Source organism: Lissotriton helveticus, chromosome 4_1 (genome assembly GCF_964261635.1).
Source record: "Lissotriton helveticus chromosome 4_1, aLisHel1.1, whole genome shotgun sequence".
Lineage (NCBI taxonomy): Eukaryota > Metazoa > Chordata > Amphibia > Caudata > Salamandridae > Lissotriton > Lissotriton helveticus.
Genome location: NC_136063.1, coordinates 999,325,570 through 999,344,402, shown reverse-complemented (window position 1 = coordinate 999,344,402; position 18,833 = coordinate 999,325,570).

Genomic DNA, 18,833 nt, shown 5'->3' with positions numbered 1-18,833 from the left:
GAAGGAAATGAATGGGTAATTTGTAATTAGCAAATAGCTCATCGCAAACTAGGAATGGTAAAGAATCGCTATTTATTCCTTAAAGTTCGCTATTTAGGAAATGCAAAAAACTTTGATGATACATATGGCGGTTCATCTCTAACAAGATAAGAAGCATAGGGATACATTTATGATGACTGGCGCATCACCAGGGATGTGTTAGTCATTCTGTGCCGCTGTTCCGTCACCTATGGTGTGCTGCATTTACAATGCGGCGCATCATGGGGCAAAAACAGCACAGATGCGTGATGTATCTGTGCCGTAAAGGTGGCGCATTGCTGGAGTTGTATCGCAAGTGTGATGAAGCTCCAGCAAGGGTCGGGGGTGCCCCTGTCGCAGGGTTTCTGTTCTCACACAGAACTGTGGACAGAGGATTGGAACCTCGGCGAATTAGGGTGTCCCAAAACTCACGTTAGTAATCAAAAACTCCTTAGCAAGCTAGGTACAGTGTCACATTGGATATAACAAACTCTCAATGTTTAGACAATCCAGAATATGAACTTATAGTACCTCAGGATACGTGGAACTCATGAACAGTCGGTCGTTATATATTTCTTAGAAACCAGAACATGGAGTTAAGAAGAACACATGTGTATTTGAAATGTTTATTTACTAATGCCGTCTTCACAGGCGTAGTATCTTAGATAATACAAGTACACATATTATCAGTAGCAAAATTACCAGCATAGTTACTAGTACATAAAAAGCGAATGGTGATAGTATGTTAACATGCTGTAAATGAATAAGAGTTAGCAACACTTATAAGCAGCCGCGGGCCGTGGAGGGAGTTACGGTGGGGCAGGGAGGCGGGGAGGGGGAGGGGCAAGGTAGAGAGGGCTCCACCCTGCTTCTCCCCCTCCCCGCCTCCCTGCCTCACCGTAACTCCCTCCACGGCCCGCGGCTGCTTATATCTCACCCTCCCTAATACACATATTATATTATTTGCTAAGAAGGTCTCTTTGTGTTGGTTTAGGGCGTGCCCATACTTTAGTGTCTTAGATTTGAAGGAATCACATCAGCATACACCAGCTCTCTCTTCATGTGAGCCGCATCAACTGTTGTGTATGTGTGTTCGGCAAAGCAATATAAAACCCGCCTCATGCCCAGAATTGGCAGAAGTTGCACTTATGTTATGAGTATGAAGTCGTGGAGATCAGACCTCATAACAATTCTGTATCGTGTTGTTCTTGAAACTTTAGCACTCGCTGTACAGATATAGTTTAACAAGCAAAGCAGATAGTAGAGCAATAACATATTATTCTCATGTAAACCACGATGAACTACTAGGTGGAAAGCTAAAGCAACAACTAAGTGTCGTGTGCAGAAGTTGCAAAAAAGGAAAAATGGCGTTTAAACCGGTAATGAGCCCATGCTAACTTAACACGGTGTAAAGATATCCAGGACCTAGATGACACCTCCCCATGATCCGGAAACGAACTGAATAAGATAATAGAAGTGCCATCTCATGAGAGCAGATTGCAAGTTTATATGTGGACGGTCCGCAAGGTAAAGCATTAAAAACTAGGAAAATTTAATGCTAAAGAAAAATAAAACAGCCAAGTACTTTATCGAGTCTTAAGCCAATAGGCAAGGTAAATAATAAAAACTTGACAAATAAGTCAATGAATTGTCAATGAAATGCTAGTACTCAGCATATCAAACATGAAAAAGGTCTATGACATAACTGTGTATGCAAAATAAGCTGCAACAGCCTCCAATAGGAAGTCACCGTCTTCATCCGAAAACAGTTCAGCCATCCAATTTAAAAGCGGAAAAGAACATACGTGCTCTCCCAGCACCGGATCCTCTATCACCATCAGAGGACAGCTCGGTGGGTTTTCAAGAAAGCTCTGTTCCAAGAAAGACTGTGCTGCCGCCAGTAAATTCCAGGGACCAAGTAGTCCATGCATCAATGCCACAGCCATAATCCTTTCGCCAGGACAAACCAACTCGTGAGTAATGATAGGAGTCATCAGCTGATTAAAGTCGACGTCAGGAGAAACCGGTCCGCAGAGACACAAATCAATGGCCCAATCGAAATCACAGGTCAGGCAGTGAAATACAGGCTGGACACAGGTGAAGTAGGAGAATCGAAAAGATAATCCATATGCCGTGCTTAATATCGCCAACGGCATTGTGCCATAATATTCTAGCATGCGATTGCGGAACAGTGTCAGCAGCTGCAGGGTGGGAGGTTGCATAGGAGGGACATCCATATTTAAAAATGTAAAAAATCACAAGAGCGTCCGCTGGTAATGCAAGTAAAAATGCCAATCCACGAACCAGAGTGGAGAAAATAGAATGAAAGGAAGCAGGGATGAGTCCAAAGATTTTCTCAAATGAAGTCACGAGACCACTGGTAACAACTTTAAAAAAGTGCGCCAGGGACTTTGCGGAGGATGCGTTAAAGATAGTCGGAACCATCTTGCTGAATTTGAAAGGCAAATCTGAATTGAAAAGTGTGTGCACCTCTGTACGGGTGTTTGCTATGTGAAGCACGAAAGTTTCACGGTCCGAACTCAAGGCCACCTCTCTCTGAGACAAAAGAGCTCTTATTCTTGCCATGCCGTTGAAATCTGTCCCAAGGTTGGTATTTGTGGCCAGATTGAAAACTCCCTATGTTCATGTGTGGGAGGAAATAGAACATTTCTGCAGCAAATAACCCGTTCACTTACTGTTACGATAAAAGGAATACTTTTAATTAACTCAGAACAATCTTCATTATTGAGCATCAAATAACTACCATTTTCCAACAACTTGAACGTGGGGATGATAGCAGGAACTGGCGTGCCTTGCAACACGCAAGCCATATTTGGTCGGTGTTTGTTGCATGAACCGTGTAACTGTATGTGCCTACACATTAGTGAATGATCTGGCGTCTCAGTGCATTCCTCTCCATTCAGATAAACTTCTTGATCATCTTTGAAACATCTGTATGTGTATGGAAGCGACCAGACCTCATGAAGAAAAGCACTACCTAAAGGTTCATAACAACCTATTGGTATATATTTCATACAATTTGAAAACTTATATAAAGCAAAAGGCAGCGTTATTAAACCGTGGATAAGGCACGTTGCCAAAAAACCCGCAATCCTCTGCTGATGATGTCACTGAGCATGTCATGAATGATGTAATATGTGACATCATCAGCAGTGGATTACGGGTAATAGTATCTCTAGTTTACTCCCCTATAGCTGTCTTTCTTTTAACATAAGTGTCTGTTTCCTTCCCTTATACTTACTGTTTTTGGTTCGCTTCCGGTTCGCGTACCGGGGAGCGAACTGGGAAGCGAACTAAGAGAAATAGAGGTTGGCACAGTTCCAAATATTGTACCAATTTTTTAATAACGGGGAGGTAGTTCTGAAAAGAACTTTTTTTTTTATTTTTCAGAACATTTTTTTACTTTTTTTGAATTTTTCTGAACAGTTTTATATTTTTTTGGGTTTTTCTTGGAGGGGGCAATGAAAACGATTCATTGTAAAGGGCTCAACAGGAGCAACAAAACAAAAAAAAGAAGTATTTATTATTTTGGGCGTTTCGTACAAACTTGCATATGATAGTCAATAGCTCTGTTGATCAGAGTGATGCTTTTTTCTCCGTAGGAAATGAATCCATCGCAAAATACGCAGATGTGTTTTACATCACCAAATCTCATTTGTATATTTGGCACCATCTCCCTGCCCTCTGGTCCTGTTACTTCCGGTACAACAGATCTTCTGGCCATAATAGGGAGATTATCTAGGTCGTTCCGAAACTGTGCAGCACTGTAGTTGTTAGGATGCCACCTAGTCATATGGCGATGCATTGTGTAGTTTCCGAAACTGTATTTTTTGTCGGTCCCTCTGGACAGTCTATCTTGACATATAAGGCAAGTTACGTATCTTGCATTTACTTTTTTCTGACCTTTGGGAATTTTAAAAAATTGCCAAATGAAGTTTTCTTTCCGGTGAGACGTCCTGGGCTGCTCAGGCAAAAACTGCCTCTCTTCGTGCTCGTCCTCCTGTTCCTCTTCTTCCTCTCCTTGTTGAATTATAACTTGAGCAGGTGGTCCACTCTTCCTTGGATGTGGTGGAGGTGGTGGGGAAGCACCAGCTGAAGCTACTAAAGAAGCCATTGCTCAGTGATCACAAAGGGTCTTTCTCTCACAATGATGAAAGTCAGAGTGAGGAAAGAAGGAGGGATTTTCATCATTTGGGAAAAACAAGAGTTCTCAACCAATCAAAAGTGTTCATTTTAGATTATATGACCTAGTCTTACATCATTAGGAAACCAAAAGTGAAATGAACCAATGAAAAGTGTTATTACCAAGTCACATGACTTGCTGTGTTTACGTTAAGCGCTTTGCAGGGCCTCCCGGTTTGCTTCCAGAAACCTGCGCTTTGCGACTCGCTTCGCGTACCAGTTCGCTAACGTTGTACGTCATATGACGTATCACGCGACAACGTGAAACGTCATGCGGACGGGAGGCGTCACGATGTTGTTTTCTAACGCGGCACTTGCGGTAAAGAAACGTTTACCGGCTCGCGGTCTATTTCGCGGCATCAAGGTCAGCTAACGGGAAGCTTCCCGATTCGCGAAGCGGGAACGAAGAAAAAAAAATATTTAAAAAAAAAATTATTCATAAACATATAAAATATATTTTTGGATTTAAAGAAGAATACATTTTACAGCTACAGATATTAGCTGTTAAAAAACCAATGAAATTCACAGAAAAAACCATAGGTTATAGACCATATATAGTTAGGAATTAGCATTTACAAAACCTTGAAAATTCACTGAAAAAACCATAGGTTATAGACCATATATAGTTAGGAATTAGCATTTAGAAAACCTTATTTTACTCACACAAAACCATTGAAATTCCATATATAGTTAGTTGCACTAACTATATATCGCGCACCCGCAATCCACTGCTGATGATGTCACATATTACATCATTCATGACATGGTCAGTGACATCACTGATGACATCACTGATGACATCTCAAATGACATCACTGATGACATCACTGATGACATCTCAAATGACATCACTGATGACATCATGACACACCAATACCAGTTACTACATAAGCACTCACTGATTCCTACGTCTACACACACATTCACTCATTCACCCATACAATCACTCATACATACAGTCACTTATTATTACAACACTATCATATGCACTCATACACCTATGCAGACAGTCACACACTGCCACTCATCCATGGAGTTACTCACACACCAAGCCAGTCCTGTAAAGAATCAATCACACTTCCATTTCTTCATCTAGACAGTTAAACACAGAACACCATACTTCAGTGACATCACTGATGACATCACTAATGACATCTGAAATGACATCACTGATGACATCTCAAATGACATCACTGATGACATCATGACACACCAATACCAGTTACTACATACACACTCACTGATTCGTACGTCTACACACACATTCACTCATTCACCCATACAATTACTCATACATACAGTCACTTATTATTAGAACACTATCATATGCACTCATACACCTAGTCAGTCCTGTGAAGAATCAATCACACTTCGATTTCCTCATCTATAGTTAAACACAGAACACCATACTTTTCACACATATACTAACACATACTTACTCTCTTATACAATCACTGATACAAGTACACATTGATATGCACAGAGTCACACACCTCCCAGCCAGCCACACACACACTCAGTCTTCCATACATCCAGTCATTCTTCAATATGTAAAACGTATTTAAACTTTACAAAAACACACAGACACTAGATGATGTCATCAGTGATGTCATTTGAGATGTCATCAGTGATGTCATCAGTGATGTCACTGACCATGTCATGAATGATGTAATATGTGACATCATCAGCAGTGGATTGCGGGTGCGCGATATATAGTTAGTGCAACTAACTATATATGGAATTTCAATGGTTTTGTGTGAGTAAAATAAGGTTTTCTAAATGCTAATTCCTAACTATATATGGTCTATAACCTATGGTTTTTTCAGTGAATATATATATATATATATGGTTTGCCGTTTCTTGAGTCGCACTCTCAGCTTGGTAAACGCTGCCTGTCAAGCGGCTCTAGTGCGGACACACACCACCTCTCTTCTGTTCACCTACCCGGTTCAGGCTTGCACCCTTCTTCCATGCGCGTTCCAGACAAAATAATGCCATGCAGAGACCAGCAGTAACATCCCCTCTTTTATTTCATAATTGCGTACAGGTGAGTATCATGCAATAGATTCTGGGACTGGTAGTCAAATTTATACACCCATGTGGGTTCCTGCTATATGTCTTTAAAACGTTCTTTGAGGCACTGGTGTGTCCTGCACAACTCCCACCTGTACAATAGGCACAACTCCAAGCTGCCCTGTTTTAACACTAACCCAGTAAGCAGGAACGGACTCACTAGGATCCGGGATGGTGCAGCTCATGGCCCAGGCAGGACCACATTAATTCAAGTAAAGGGTTTCCCATTTCTTAAGTCCCCACCGAAACCAGGAAGACGGTCACCCAGGCACTCGTCACCAGCCAAATGGACTACGGGAACACTCTCTTCGCGGGAACGACTGCCAAACTACAGAAAAGACTTCAACGCATACAGCACGCCTCCGCACGACTCGTCCTGGACATCCCCCGCCACAACCACATCTCCGCCCACCTGAGAGACCTGCACTGGCTCCCCGTCTGCAAGAGGATCACGTTCAGACTCCTCACCCACGCACACAAAGCTCTCCATGACCTAGGCATCTAATACCTCAACAACCGCCTCACTTTCTACACGCCTACCTGCCAGCTGCGATCGACCAGCCTCGCCCTCGCCACCGTACCACGCATCCACAGAGCCACCGCCGGAGGAAGATCTTTCTCCTACCTGACGGCCAAGACATGGAACTCCCTCCCCATCCACCTACGGCTGACCCAGGACCATCTCTCCTTCAGGAAGCAACTCAAGACCTGGCTTTTTGAGCAATAACGGACCCCTCCAATGCCTTGAGACCCTTCCGGGTGAGTAGCTTGCTTTACAAATTGTATTGATTGATTGATTGATTGACTCTCAGCTTGGTAAACGATGCCTGTCAAGCGGCTATTGTGCGGACACACACTACCTTACTTTTGCTTGCCAACGCGTTTCGGGCTTGCAACCTTCTTCCCTGGGCGTTCCAGACAAAATAGTGGCGTGCATCGACCAGCAGTAACATCCCCTCTTTTTTTTCATAATTGCCAACAGATGAGTATCATGCAATGTATTCTGGGACTGGTAGTCAAATGTATACAACCATATGGGTTGCTGCCATACAATGAATTTAAAAAGCTCTTTGAGGCACTGGTGTGTCCTACACAAATGTCACCTGTACAATAAGCACAACTCCAAGCCGCTCCGCTTTAACACTGCACCAGTAAGCAGGAATGGACTCACAAGGATCCTGTGATTGTGCGGCTCGTGGCCCAGGCAGGATCACAATAATACAAGTAAAGGGTTTGCCGTTTCTTGAGTTGCACTCTCAGCTTGGTAAACGCTGCCTGTCAAGCGGCCCTTGCGCGGACATACACCACCTCACTTCTGCTCGTCAGTGCGTTTCGGGCTTGCGCCCTTGTTCCATGGGAGTTCGAGACAAAATATTGGCATGCAGCGACAAGCAGTAATATCTACTCTTTTGTTTCATAATTGCGTACAGGTGAGTATCATGCAATGGATTCTGGGACTGGTAGTCAAATGTATACACCCATGTGGGTTACTGCCATACAATGTCTTTAAAAAGCTCTTTGAGGCACTTGTGTGTTCTGCACAACTCCCACCTGTATAATAGGCAAATGGTAGTCTGTATTTTACAGTGGGTGTATCAAATATTATATTAGAGTGTGAGGAGGTGCATCAGATTTTGACATGGATGATGTCATCAGTGATGCCATCAGTGATGTCATTTGAGATGTCATCAGTGATGTCATCAGTGAGGTCACTGACCATGTCATGAATGATGTAATATGTGAAGTAATCAACAGTGCATTACGGTGCCCCGAGTTATCGTTAGCTCAACTAACTATAAAGGGGGATTTTCTATGGTTTTGTACGAGTGAAACTAACTATAAAGTCCCTAAAAACGATGTTTTTTTCAGTGAATGTCTAAGGTTTTTTAAATGCTAATTTCTAACTATGCCCACAAAGTTAGGACATGTGAAGAAAGAAGAAGAGAAGCGCAGCCATACAAATACCGAAAGAGGCACCAGAAGTCCAGAAAGACAAATAAAAGTGCAGGAAGAAGCAAGAGATCCTCCTGTGCCCCCAACATTTTAGTGACTGGTACAGGTGGTAACTGACTCTGACTAACTAGGACCAGAGCTAGTGCTATACTAAAAGACACTTAGAATACAGTGAAAACACCTGCATACACTAGGGAACATTATGCATTGGGGTACCCCTGTAATTAGCATGACCTCCTCTGTATTTGCCATGAGTTAGTGGCTGGGTCATTGCATGAGTAAGTGGCTAGTGACTGGATGATTTGAGTGCTGCAAGGACAGTGCATGGTTATTTTATAACTGCTTGGGTTTTGGCGGAGTGATTAGATAAGTACATGATGCTCGCTGGGTGATTGGAGGAGTGCATGGGTAGTGACAGGGCAATGGCTAGACTGCATGGGTACTGCTCAAGGTATTGTAGCAGTGCATTAGTTAGTGTATGAGTCATTGCATGAGTGCATGGGTAGTGACTGGATGATTAGAGTGCTGCAAGGAGAGTGCATGGTGAATTTATAAGTGCTTGGGTTTTGGTGGAGTGATTGCATAAAGTACACACATGTCACATCAGGCCCGCCTCCTCCCTTCATCACTGTGCAAACGCGGCCCCTAGTGGGATTAAATTTGTGGGATTAGTTGGTCACCAGGGACCCTCAGGATTCAAGGGGACTTAATTCCCCAACTTAAAAAGTGCCACAGGGCCTGGTGTGTTGTAAATTGGGGGATTAAGTCCCCTTGAGACCTAAGGGTCCCTTGGGGCCAAATAGCCCACTAGCTACCTCCAGTAAGCGCCACAGAGTTGCTTGGCAGAGTGGTGTAAAAAAGGGGCGTGGCCTTCAACCACCTATTTGCAAGGCAGCTCCCTGGCACTTACTAAAGGTACCTGGTGAGCTAGTGAAGTACCGAAAAATAAATAAACCATATAGAGCTATACTTACAAATAGCCCCCAATACTAATTACCAATAACCAGTCAGTTGGCAGTGAAGAAGGTTCAATCGTTTATTAAACAACAACTCTGCCAGAGGAGCCTCTCGCGACCTAACCACTCAAGGTCTGCCGAGAAGACTGCTGGCACATTATCAAGAGAGCAGCGGTTTGTTACAGTTGTCATGCTATTTCTCAAGAGAACGACTCTCACCGACTATAATGGTTGGATTCGGCTAATGCTACAAGCAGGCTAGGCTACAAAATGGTGCTGGTCGGGTTACATTATGATACCCGTCAGAAGACAGAAATTCATATAGGGTGTGTAGTAATTCCTAAGTTACTATGTATGCAAAGTCTACTAACGCACAGGCACCTATACTGAACTAAATAGGTACATCACGCTAATTTCTAAATAATACTGTGTGTCTCCATTTCGCTCACAGGGCCTAATTCAGATTTCAGTTCCTCAAACCCTCCTTTTAGCGTGATGTAGCTAACTAATTCAGGAACTAATCCTGGAAGACCTCCTCATCAATGGCCATCAACTCACGAATCTCCTGTTGGAGCATCTGAGTCTTAGAGGGGATAGGAGAGGGGACGATCAAAGCGGTAATTTTAGTAGCACAATAGGTGCAACAAGCAGGACCACATTACATACAGAGGAAGCAAGTGAATAAAATGCCTGCAGCCCCAGCCACTATCATCAATAATTTCCATCCCCATGTTGATAGGAGTCCCCAGAACCAACTAGAGAGCGACCAGGACCCGTTGTCAGTGTGTATTTCTGAGGCGATGCGATGTAGCTTCTGAATTGCTAAATGAACTGTGAGGGCGGAGTCTGGGATGTAAACACAGCAGGAGCTGCCGATCACGCGGCATGCCCCTCCTCGATCAGCTAAGATAAAGTCCAAAACCATTCGGTTTTGAAGGGAAACGAGTCTCGTGGCCTGAAGCTCTTCCGTCATATTTGTCATAACATCTGTAGTGATATTGATGATATTTTCTACCACTCTGGACTACGTCTAACTTCTCTACTAGTGAATATTGGACCCAAGATAGGGAATAATCCTTTAGCAACATCATAAAACTGTTGTAAGGAAGTATCAGTCTGATCAACTTCAGTCATCCCGAGCTGCCTCCTCTGTCTACTAGGAACTACCTTGGAGTCATATAATTGGTGAGTCTTGTGATAGTCTAAAGGTGCTATATACACCGGGGGATACAAGAAAGATAAATAGCATTGGCCTGCCCATCCCCGAGGTAACCATGTGTAAGGGTTTTCCCCACAAATAAAATAAACATTTGGAGGAGTTAGTAATGGCGGACTGCTAAAAATGTTCATTCTATAAGTATAGTTACAGACACTATTCCCGACCTGCACATGTCCCATTCCTTGTACACAGAAAGCAGAGGAGGTATTCAGAATGGGTATGGGCATAATTCGCTCACTAGTGACGTTCCTGGTGATAAACTGCTGAAAATACTGTGAATGATTGAAGTTAGAAAAAACATAAAATTCATTTTTCAACCAGGTACTGTTTTCATGAGTAGTGTATAAGTTCATACAGGCATGTGAATCCAATGATCCTTCCCCCTCATTTCCTGCTGGATCAAAACCCTGGTGTGTCTCTATATAAGCTAAGATCATGTTATAATCTATCTCCATGTCCTGTTTAGGGTTCTCCACATAATGGTTGTACATGGCTGCTAACATCTGGAACCATGCTTCACAGCTTCCTAAATATGATAAAGGCAAGGAGAGGAATAGATCATGTTTATGCATAACTGATGGCAAAAGCCCACAAACCCACTAATCTGTAATGTTTGTGATGCTATGCGTTTGATGGAGCATTTCTACAAATACATTTTTAGCATAGGTCTGACGATGTCTTTCCTTATGGGCAGCTAAGGAGAACAGCAAGTGTTCTGGAGGAGCAACAGTAGTTCTCATCATTGTTTGCATAGGATGCTGATATTCTAAATATATGAATACGCTCATAAAAGTTACTAGTATAACTGTTATCACCACTACAAAGGCTATTTTTACACGCATGGTCCAAGCAGAAAACATTGGTTCATAAAAAGGTAAATATCGTGGAGCAAAAGGGCATTCTTCTTCAGGCACAATACGACCAAAAGGGTACATTCCTAGCTAAAAGTCCAAAACTACACTGGGCCAAAGCAGACCTTCCTGCCAGAGGCTTCTTCTTCCCTGTGTCCATCTAGAGTCTCACAGGCACGCTCCTATCGTTCATTTCAAGAAAACAAAAATCATCAATTGATGTTCCACTCCATGGTGCCTTGAGGAAATCAGACGTACAACCTGGCCTCGGTATGCAAAAGTCTTTCTTTCTGAACAGAGCACAATATCAAAGTTCCAGCTCTCAACGAGTTCAGTCCAGTGTCTCGCTCAGTACCTCAGAAAAGAATCTAACAAACCCTATTTATTCAAGTCTTTCCTTATCTCCTAGCCGTTTCGTCTGAGGTACCGTGATGTTTTCTTGGCCGCAGGTTGTAACAGACATGACCCGGGACTTCCTGATCAGAAAATAACACAAGAGAAGGTGCGTTTCCTTCATGAGAGCCACTACTAACAGGAGTGACAGTGACAGGATAAGGGGCAATTGCGGATTCCACTGTTGCTGCCTAGCCCGATCCCGTCACTCCTTCTTCTTGCCTCTGCTCTATTTCACAGGCGTCGGAAAAAAGAACAAATCAGGTGGCTGTCACTTTCCTGTGTCAGAATTCCATCCGGATGCTGCTGATCATAAGGAAGTGGGAGAGGCAGCTTTTTCAGGTGAGAGACATGGATTCAGTGTCTCTTCCCGTCCACCTTTACTGCCGTCCGTGTCGCCAGGAGGATCTGATATGGCTTAGACCACCTTGGTGCCAGGCTGGTGTCTCACTCGTATTTCTTAACCAGTACCCATTGACCAGGTTCCAATCGATGTCCGGGGCCCTCTGGCAGGGGCTGCAACACAGACGCTACCTGCTGATGAATAGAACGGAGATCTTTAGTCAGAGTGTACAGGTAATCTATTAACATAGGATATTCAACATCAGTAAATTATCTCAGCCTAGGTACTCCCCAAACATTAGCGGGCCGCCCAAAAATTACTTCATAAGGCGAGAGGCCAGAACATGAATGACGGGTGACTTGTAACGACATGAGGGCCAATGGTAGGGTGTCAGGCCACTTTAAGCTAGTACTCTCTTGGATTTTTGCCATCTTTAGTTTCAGGATTCCGTTATATTTCTCAACTAATCCTGCTGACTGGGGATGTCAAGGCTGCATGAAATTTCTGTCGTATGTGCAGCCCATTACAGATATGTTTAACAAGGGCCCCATGGAAATGTCCCCCGTTGTCCGACCAAATCAAACGGGGCAATCCATATCTAGGGATAAATTCCTTGATGAGAGCTTTTGCTGTTGCCAAAGCAGTGTTCTCCTTGGTCGGGTAAGCCTCAACCCATTTGCTAAAGGCACAAACCACCACCAAAACATATTTCAAATTGTTGGCGCGCTCCATGTGGATGTAATCCATTTGGAGAACTTCAAACGGTAAGGTCGGGGGTGCAAAGTTTCCACTTAAAACAGTTTCCCCGTTTCCTGGATTATGTTGCAAACAGACCATACAATATTGGACTAAATGGACATTCGTCTTCTAAATATTTAGATTATTCCATACTGGGTCCAGTAAAGCACAAATGCATTTAGCCCCAATATGAGCTGTGCCATGAGCCATAGTTACAACCACCTGTACCAGAGCATTGGGCAACAGCCATCGTTGTTTTTCATTCAAATCAACCCAACAGTTATTTTCATCCAACCTTCCCACCTCCTGTTCCCATCGAACCAACTCAACCGGGGTAGCCTCTTTCTGTATTTCTTGCACACTTTCTATGGTGTTATTAAACAAATCGGATTCCTCCACCCATCTTGCAGAAGAGGTTACGAACATAGAGGAAAGTTTGGACTGAGCCGTTTGTTTAGCAACTTTGTCAGAAAAGGCATTTCCCTCGCCCACTTCATCCACCACCGCCTTATGTGCACTACATTTTATTATTGCTACTTTCTTGGGTAATGTCAGGGCTGTAAGTAATCGCAACACCAAGGGACCATTCTGTATCTTCTGACCATGACAGGTAAGGAAACCCCGTTCTCTCCACAGCCGCCCGAAGCTATGGGCCACGCCTAAGGCGTATTGGCTGTCAGTATAGATGTTAACCTCTAACCCCTCGCTCAATTCACAGGCTCGCAGTAATGCCACTAGCTCAGCAGCCTGGGCTGATCGATAGGGAACTCGAGAAGTCTCAACTACTGTTTTTAGCGTTGTGACTGCATATGCAGCTGTTGTTGTGCCATCTGTTAACTTGAAACAAGAACCGTCTACATACAATTCCCCTTGGGGGTCAGATAGAGGAATATCTGTGAGGTCAATTCTCCCCTTCGTTTCTTCTTCTGTCCGAAATATACAATCATGGACATCGTTTTCAGTTTCACCTGAAGGGAGAGGCAGCAATGTGGCAGGCTTTAAAGTGGCACATCGCTTAATCGTGATATGCGGGGCAAACAGAGTTAATTCATAACCACTAAGGCGTGCACTTGTAAGATTCTGTGTTTTTGTTTTATTTAACAATGCATCCACAGCATGAAGCACCATTACAGTTAGGCTACAATTTAGAACGAGCCCCTCCGACTGTCGGATGGCCACCGCCACAGCCGCAGTGGCCCTCAGACAGCTGGGACGCTCTCTAGCAACATTATCCAATGTGGCCGAGAAATAAGCACAAGTTCTTTGCTTACCACCAAATCCTTGTGTTAACACTGAAAGCAAGCAACCGTCGACCTCATGCACGTACAGTACAAAAGGTTTACAGTAATCAGGAGTACCCAAGACGGGTGCAGAACAAAGAGCAGATTTCAGAGAGGCAAAAGAATGCTGACAGTCATCAGTCCATGGAAGAGGTTCATTCACATCTTTAGTGGTTAAGTGTAACAAAGGTTTAGCAAGGAGAGAAAAATTAGGAATCCATTGGCGACAGTAGTAGGTAATGCCAAGGAAAGCACAAACTTCACTCTGGGTGCAAGGCACAAACATGTTAGAGATAGTAGTAATGCATTCAGGAGTCAGACGCCTCCCCTCCTTCGATAGTAGATGACCTAAGTAGGTCACCTCCTGGTGACAATATTGAAACTTAGACAGGGATACCTTATTGCCCCTCGCTGCTAGGTGGTGCAATAATTTGACAGTGGCCTCTTTACAACCCTCTTCGGTGTCTGACGCAATTAACAAATCGTCTACATATTGCAAGAGCACACTACCTGTGGGCAGAATCAAATCGTCTAGAACTGCTTTAAGGGCTTGACTATAGATGCTAGGACTCTCAGGATAGCCTTGAGGTGCGCGGCAAAATCTAAAACTTCAGCCAGATAACGAAAAGCCGAAGATCTGACGGCTATCGGGGTGGATTGGGATACTGAAGAAAGCATTTTTCAGATCAATGACCGAAAAATACTTAGCAGTTGGAGGAATCATAGTAAGTATAGTAGTTATGTCAGACACCACTGGATACTGAGGCACTACAATTTTATTAACCTCCCGCAAGTCGATTACAAAACGATATGTATCGACATTTTCTGAATTCCCAGAATCAGAAGCCTTTTTCAAAATTGGGAGAATAGGGCTGTTACAAACAATTGCAGCTGTTTCCTCAACTACGCCCTTATCAATTAAGTCCTGTATAATGGAAAGTAAAGCTCGTTCACCAGCCGGCGAAATCTTATATTGAGGTATCCGTGGCAATTTTACACCAGGTTTCAGTGTGATATGGACGGGAGGGATGTCTAGCTTTCCGACATCTGCATCCCCGTTGCCCACAACGTAGAAGGGACGTGTCGAATTCGGGTGGAAGAGGTTCATTTTTAGCAAAGTACTGTTTCATATCTAAATTAGGGGGTTGTATCGTCAAGTAAACACCATTCGGGGAGCAGTGAATTTTCGCATTCAATTTCTTTAACATATCTAGACCCAATAGATTTTCACCACAATGGAAGTCAACAGGAAGGGGGAGTCAATAGTAACTGGACCAATAGTAAATGGGAGTGGTCTAGAGATGGGGCTTACCACCGGAACTCCTGAAAATCCCACTGAAACATTATTTTGCCCGGACAGAGCAGCCCCTGGGACCAATGATCGAGCAACAGAACTATTCATTGCTCCTGTGTCAATTAGAAAATTTTTGGAAGTCCCCATTAATTCCCCCTTCACATAGGGTCCTTGTTGATTGACTGGTATCGACACTTGGCCCCCACTCTGTCCTTGGCTGTCCTATGTATAAACATACCCATCTTGGTCTCCGAACGCGTAGTCCTCGTTAAAGTATTGCCTACCTTGAGGATTATCAAAATGAGTTCATTCGAACTTCCCTTGCGCTGTTTCTTCTCTACGCATATCACTTCGGTCTGGGCCGCCTCCATCACGTCCCCGCCCTCGGACAGCTCCTTTTTGTGCTAACAGTAGCGGACACTGGGCTTTCCAATGTCCTTCCTGTTTACAATACGCACACTGATTTATCCCCAACGACGGGACTGGGCCTCCACCCCTTCCTGTTCCCACCCCTCTTGACACGGGCCCTCGAACGCCTCTCCCTCCTCCTCGTCCTCTAACCACTTGCTGTAATAACACCCGAGTCTTGAGGTCCTTAGCCTTCTTTTCTATTTTATCCTTACTCTCATTTTCACTATGCTCATAGTACTGGGCCATACTCAATATAACAGAAGGGGTGGATGTAGTCCAAGTGCTCTTGGCGGCTTGTATCCCGGTAGAGACTTCTGGTAATAAATTGGTCACAAAACGATTTACGTACAACCGGATCCCACCCTCTGTAGCAAGGTCTTGTCCGCTAAAGTCAATAAATGTGCCTTCGAATCGAGTGAAGAAATCGGAAACACTTTCGTCTTTCTTTTGCTTACAGGCGGTCAGTTTATCCCATTCGACCTTACGAGGGGGAATCAAGGTATGCATGTAAGCAATACTTTTGGCTGGGAGGGTAGTAATTTAATTCCTCGGCTTGTCCCCGGGTTTGCGGTCCTGATCCCATTCTTTCAGCTGTTCCCAGGTTCCCCCTAATTCAGCCGCATGATCAGTGTCATGAACCTGTCGCCATATGTCCACAGGAACCAACAACCTGAAAAACAATTCAACATCAGCTAAGGTCATTACGGCTGAGGCCGCGGCTTCAATTAATTCCTTATAGTAAGCTGTGGGATTCTTACGGGATCAGGAAGCTGTGATTTTAGAGCTAGGACTTCACTTCTTTTCCATGGAGTGTATACCCATTGCTCCTGAAACCGAGCCTCTACTCTGTCTCTCGTGACTATATTCTGATCATTGCGTAGTTCCGGTATTTCAGGATGAAAAATGGGATGCACTTCCCTCATGGGATGTTGAGAATCCCAATTGGGACATTTCAAAAACATTCTACCTCGGTATTTTACCAACGTCTCCACGTTCTTATACACCTCTCCTGGGCTTAAATCGAACTTATGAGTTCGATCCAAAATATCATACAATATCTGAGGAGCCAACCCGTCTCAAAAGCATTTCTCCCAAATTTCAATAAGGTAACGAGACATTTGATGCAATGCATGCTGTTGCATAACGGGTTCAAGATCCCTTATGGTACTCCATAAGTCAGTCACAGTATACACATCTTTCCGCATCCATTTAACTGCCTGTTCTGCTATTGCTTCCTTTTCACTATATGCCAATGCTGCTAGTCGCCTAGCGTTTAGCCCACTTGGATCCGCTAACGGAGTACGATCCCTGATTTCAGGTGTCGCACCAGCCGATTGAGAGGTCCATATGGGACTCGGAGTTGCCAAAATTACATGAGAACTCCTCAGGGGTTGCCGTGTATCAGGGAGTAGGGTAGCTGTGTCTCTTAGTGAGGTAGGTGCGGCACTGGATGTACCTGCAGGCGTTAGAGACGCAGCTACCTCTGGGGCCGAGGCTAAGGGAGCAGTGGCCGACGATGGGGCACAGCGGGGTATATACATTGCGGTGCATACGGTGGGGGAGGTCAAACATCCAATAAATCCTCTATTTCATCTTCAGCTTCATTTCGAGTAACATAACTTTTGTCTATCTGCAATCTAAACTGTCTATCTAAACAATCAATATTCTGTTCAGTCTGATTTGTATCATGTTCGATGGCTTTCTGAGTAACAGTCTGCCCGTGTTTTATCCTTACTAATTTCTCTGCTCTGAATCGTCTTCATTTTGCTTCTTTCTGCCATGTATTGAGGGAATCGAACATGGCCTGCCTGCTGCGTTTAGTAAACAGACGGTCTTGTAAATATTGGATCTTCTTTTCATCAAAAGACCCTGTCAACGGCCACTGCAATTCGACATTATCTTTGGTATATTTATGCCATAAGGTATTAAACAAAAGTGGTGCAATCCTGTGCTTGCAATACATATCATGACTGGGGCTCCCTTCTGGAGGGGCCGGTTGGCTTTCGTCCAGTCTCGTACCTTTCCGGCAAATACAGCCGAAGCATAGCTTACTGAAGCACGGCATTATCTCTCTATAGTCTACTTTCTTTAGCTGGAAGGAAAAAAGTTATTTACAATACTCTCATATACATGGCCATGTTCAAACTGACTTCAACCATGCACATACAGTAAACATACAACAATCTTTAAACAACATAAAAGACTAAACAAATTCGTACTAAACAAAAGGCAGAGCCCGTCAACTCCTGCCTATGGAGAACTCGTGTACTTTCCAAGTTTATAACAAACGCCCAAAATCAAGTAGTCTTGGGGCATATTATCAAGGGGGTTTATCTCCGCTTTTTTGGCTTTAAAAGCCAAGAAAGCGGAAATAAAATGATCTCCCTATTACCTAGCTGTCGCTAACACCAGTTAGCGACAGCTAGTAGGAGATTGCGACCATCTTGGGCACCACTTTGCATGTCAGTGATATTTATCACTAATGACATGCAAAGTGGGCGTACCAAGATGTTAGGGACTGGAAACAGTCGCTAACATCGCTATCTCCTATTACCAACTTTTAGAGATATTCGCGTTAAGCACGAATATCTCCAAAAGCTAACACCTGCCCTGAGCAGTTCTTAGCCATGTTATCCAATGGGAGGTGGATAACATGGCTAAGAGCATTAGCTCGGTAATGCATGAATATCGCTGACTTTTCAGCGATATTCATGCATTGCGGCCGTTTTTTATCGCATTTGCGATAAACCTTGGTAATACCAAGGTTTATCTGCTGTAAAAATCGCCGCAGCTCAGCGGTAAAATTTTGTCTCTAACCAAGGAATAGCGATGATTATCGCTATTGCTTGGTAATATGCCCCGTGTCCTTAGACTACCTAGAGATAGCCACACAGGTTCTCAAACCACAGACCGACCTACAGACCATCCGGCAGCCATCCTGGTTCACCTCCCGGACTATTCTGGTTTAGCCCGTTTTTCAAGCGTTGCTCCAGATCTGTCCAAGGGCTACCCAATCGTGACTGCCAGCATTTCCGAGAGCAGTCCGGCCGGATGTGAACTCTTTCACAAGTCACACTTAGGCGTCTGGTTCATATCTCTAT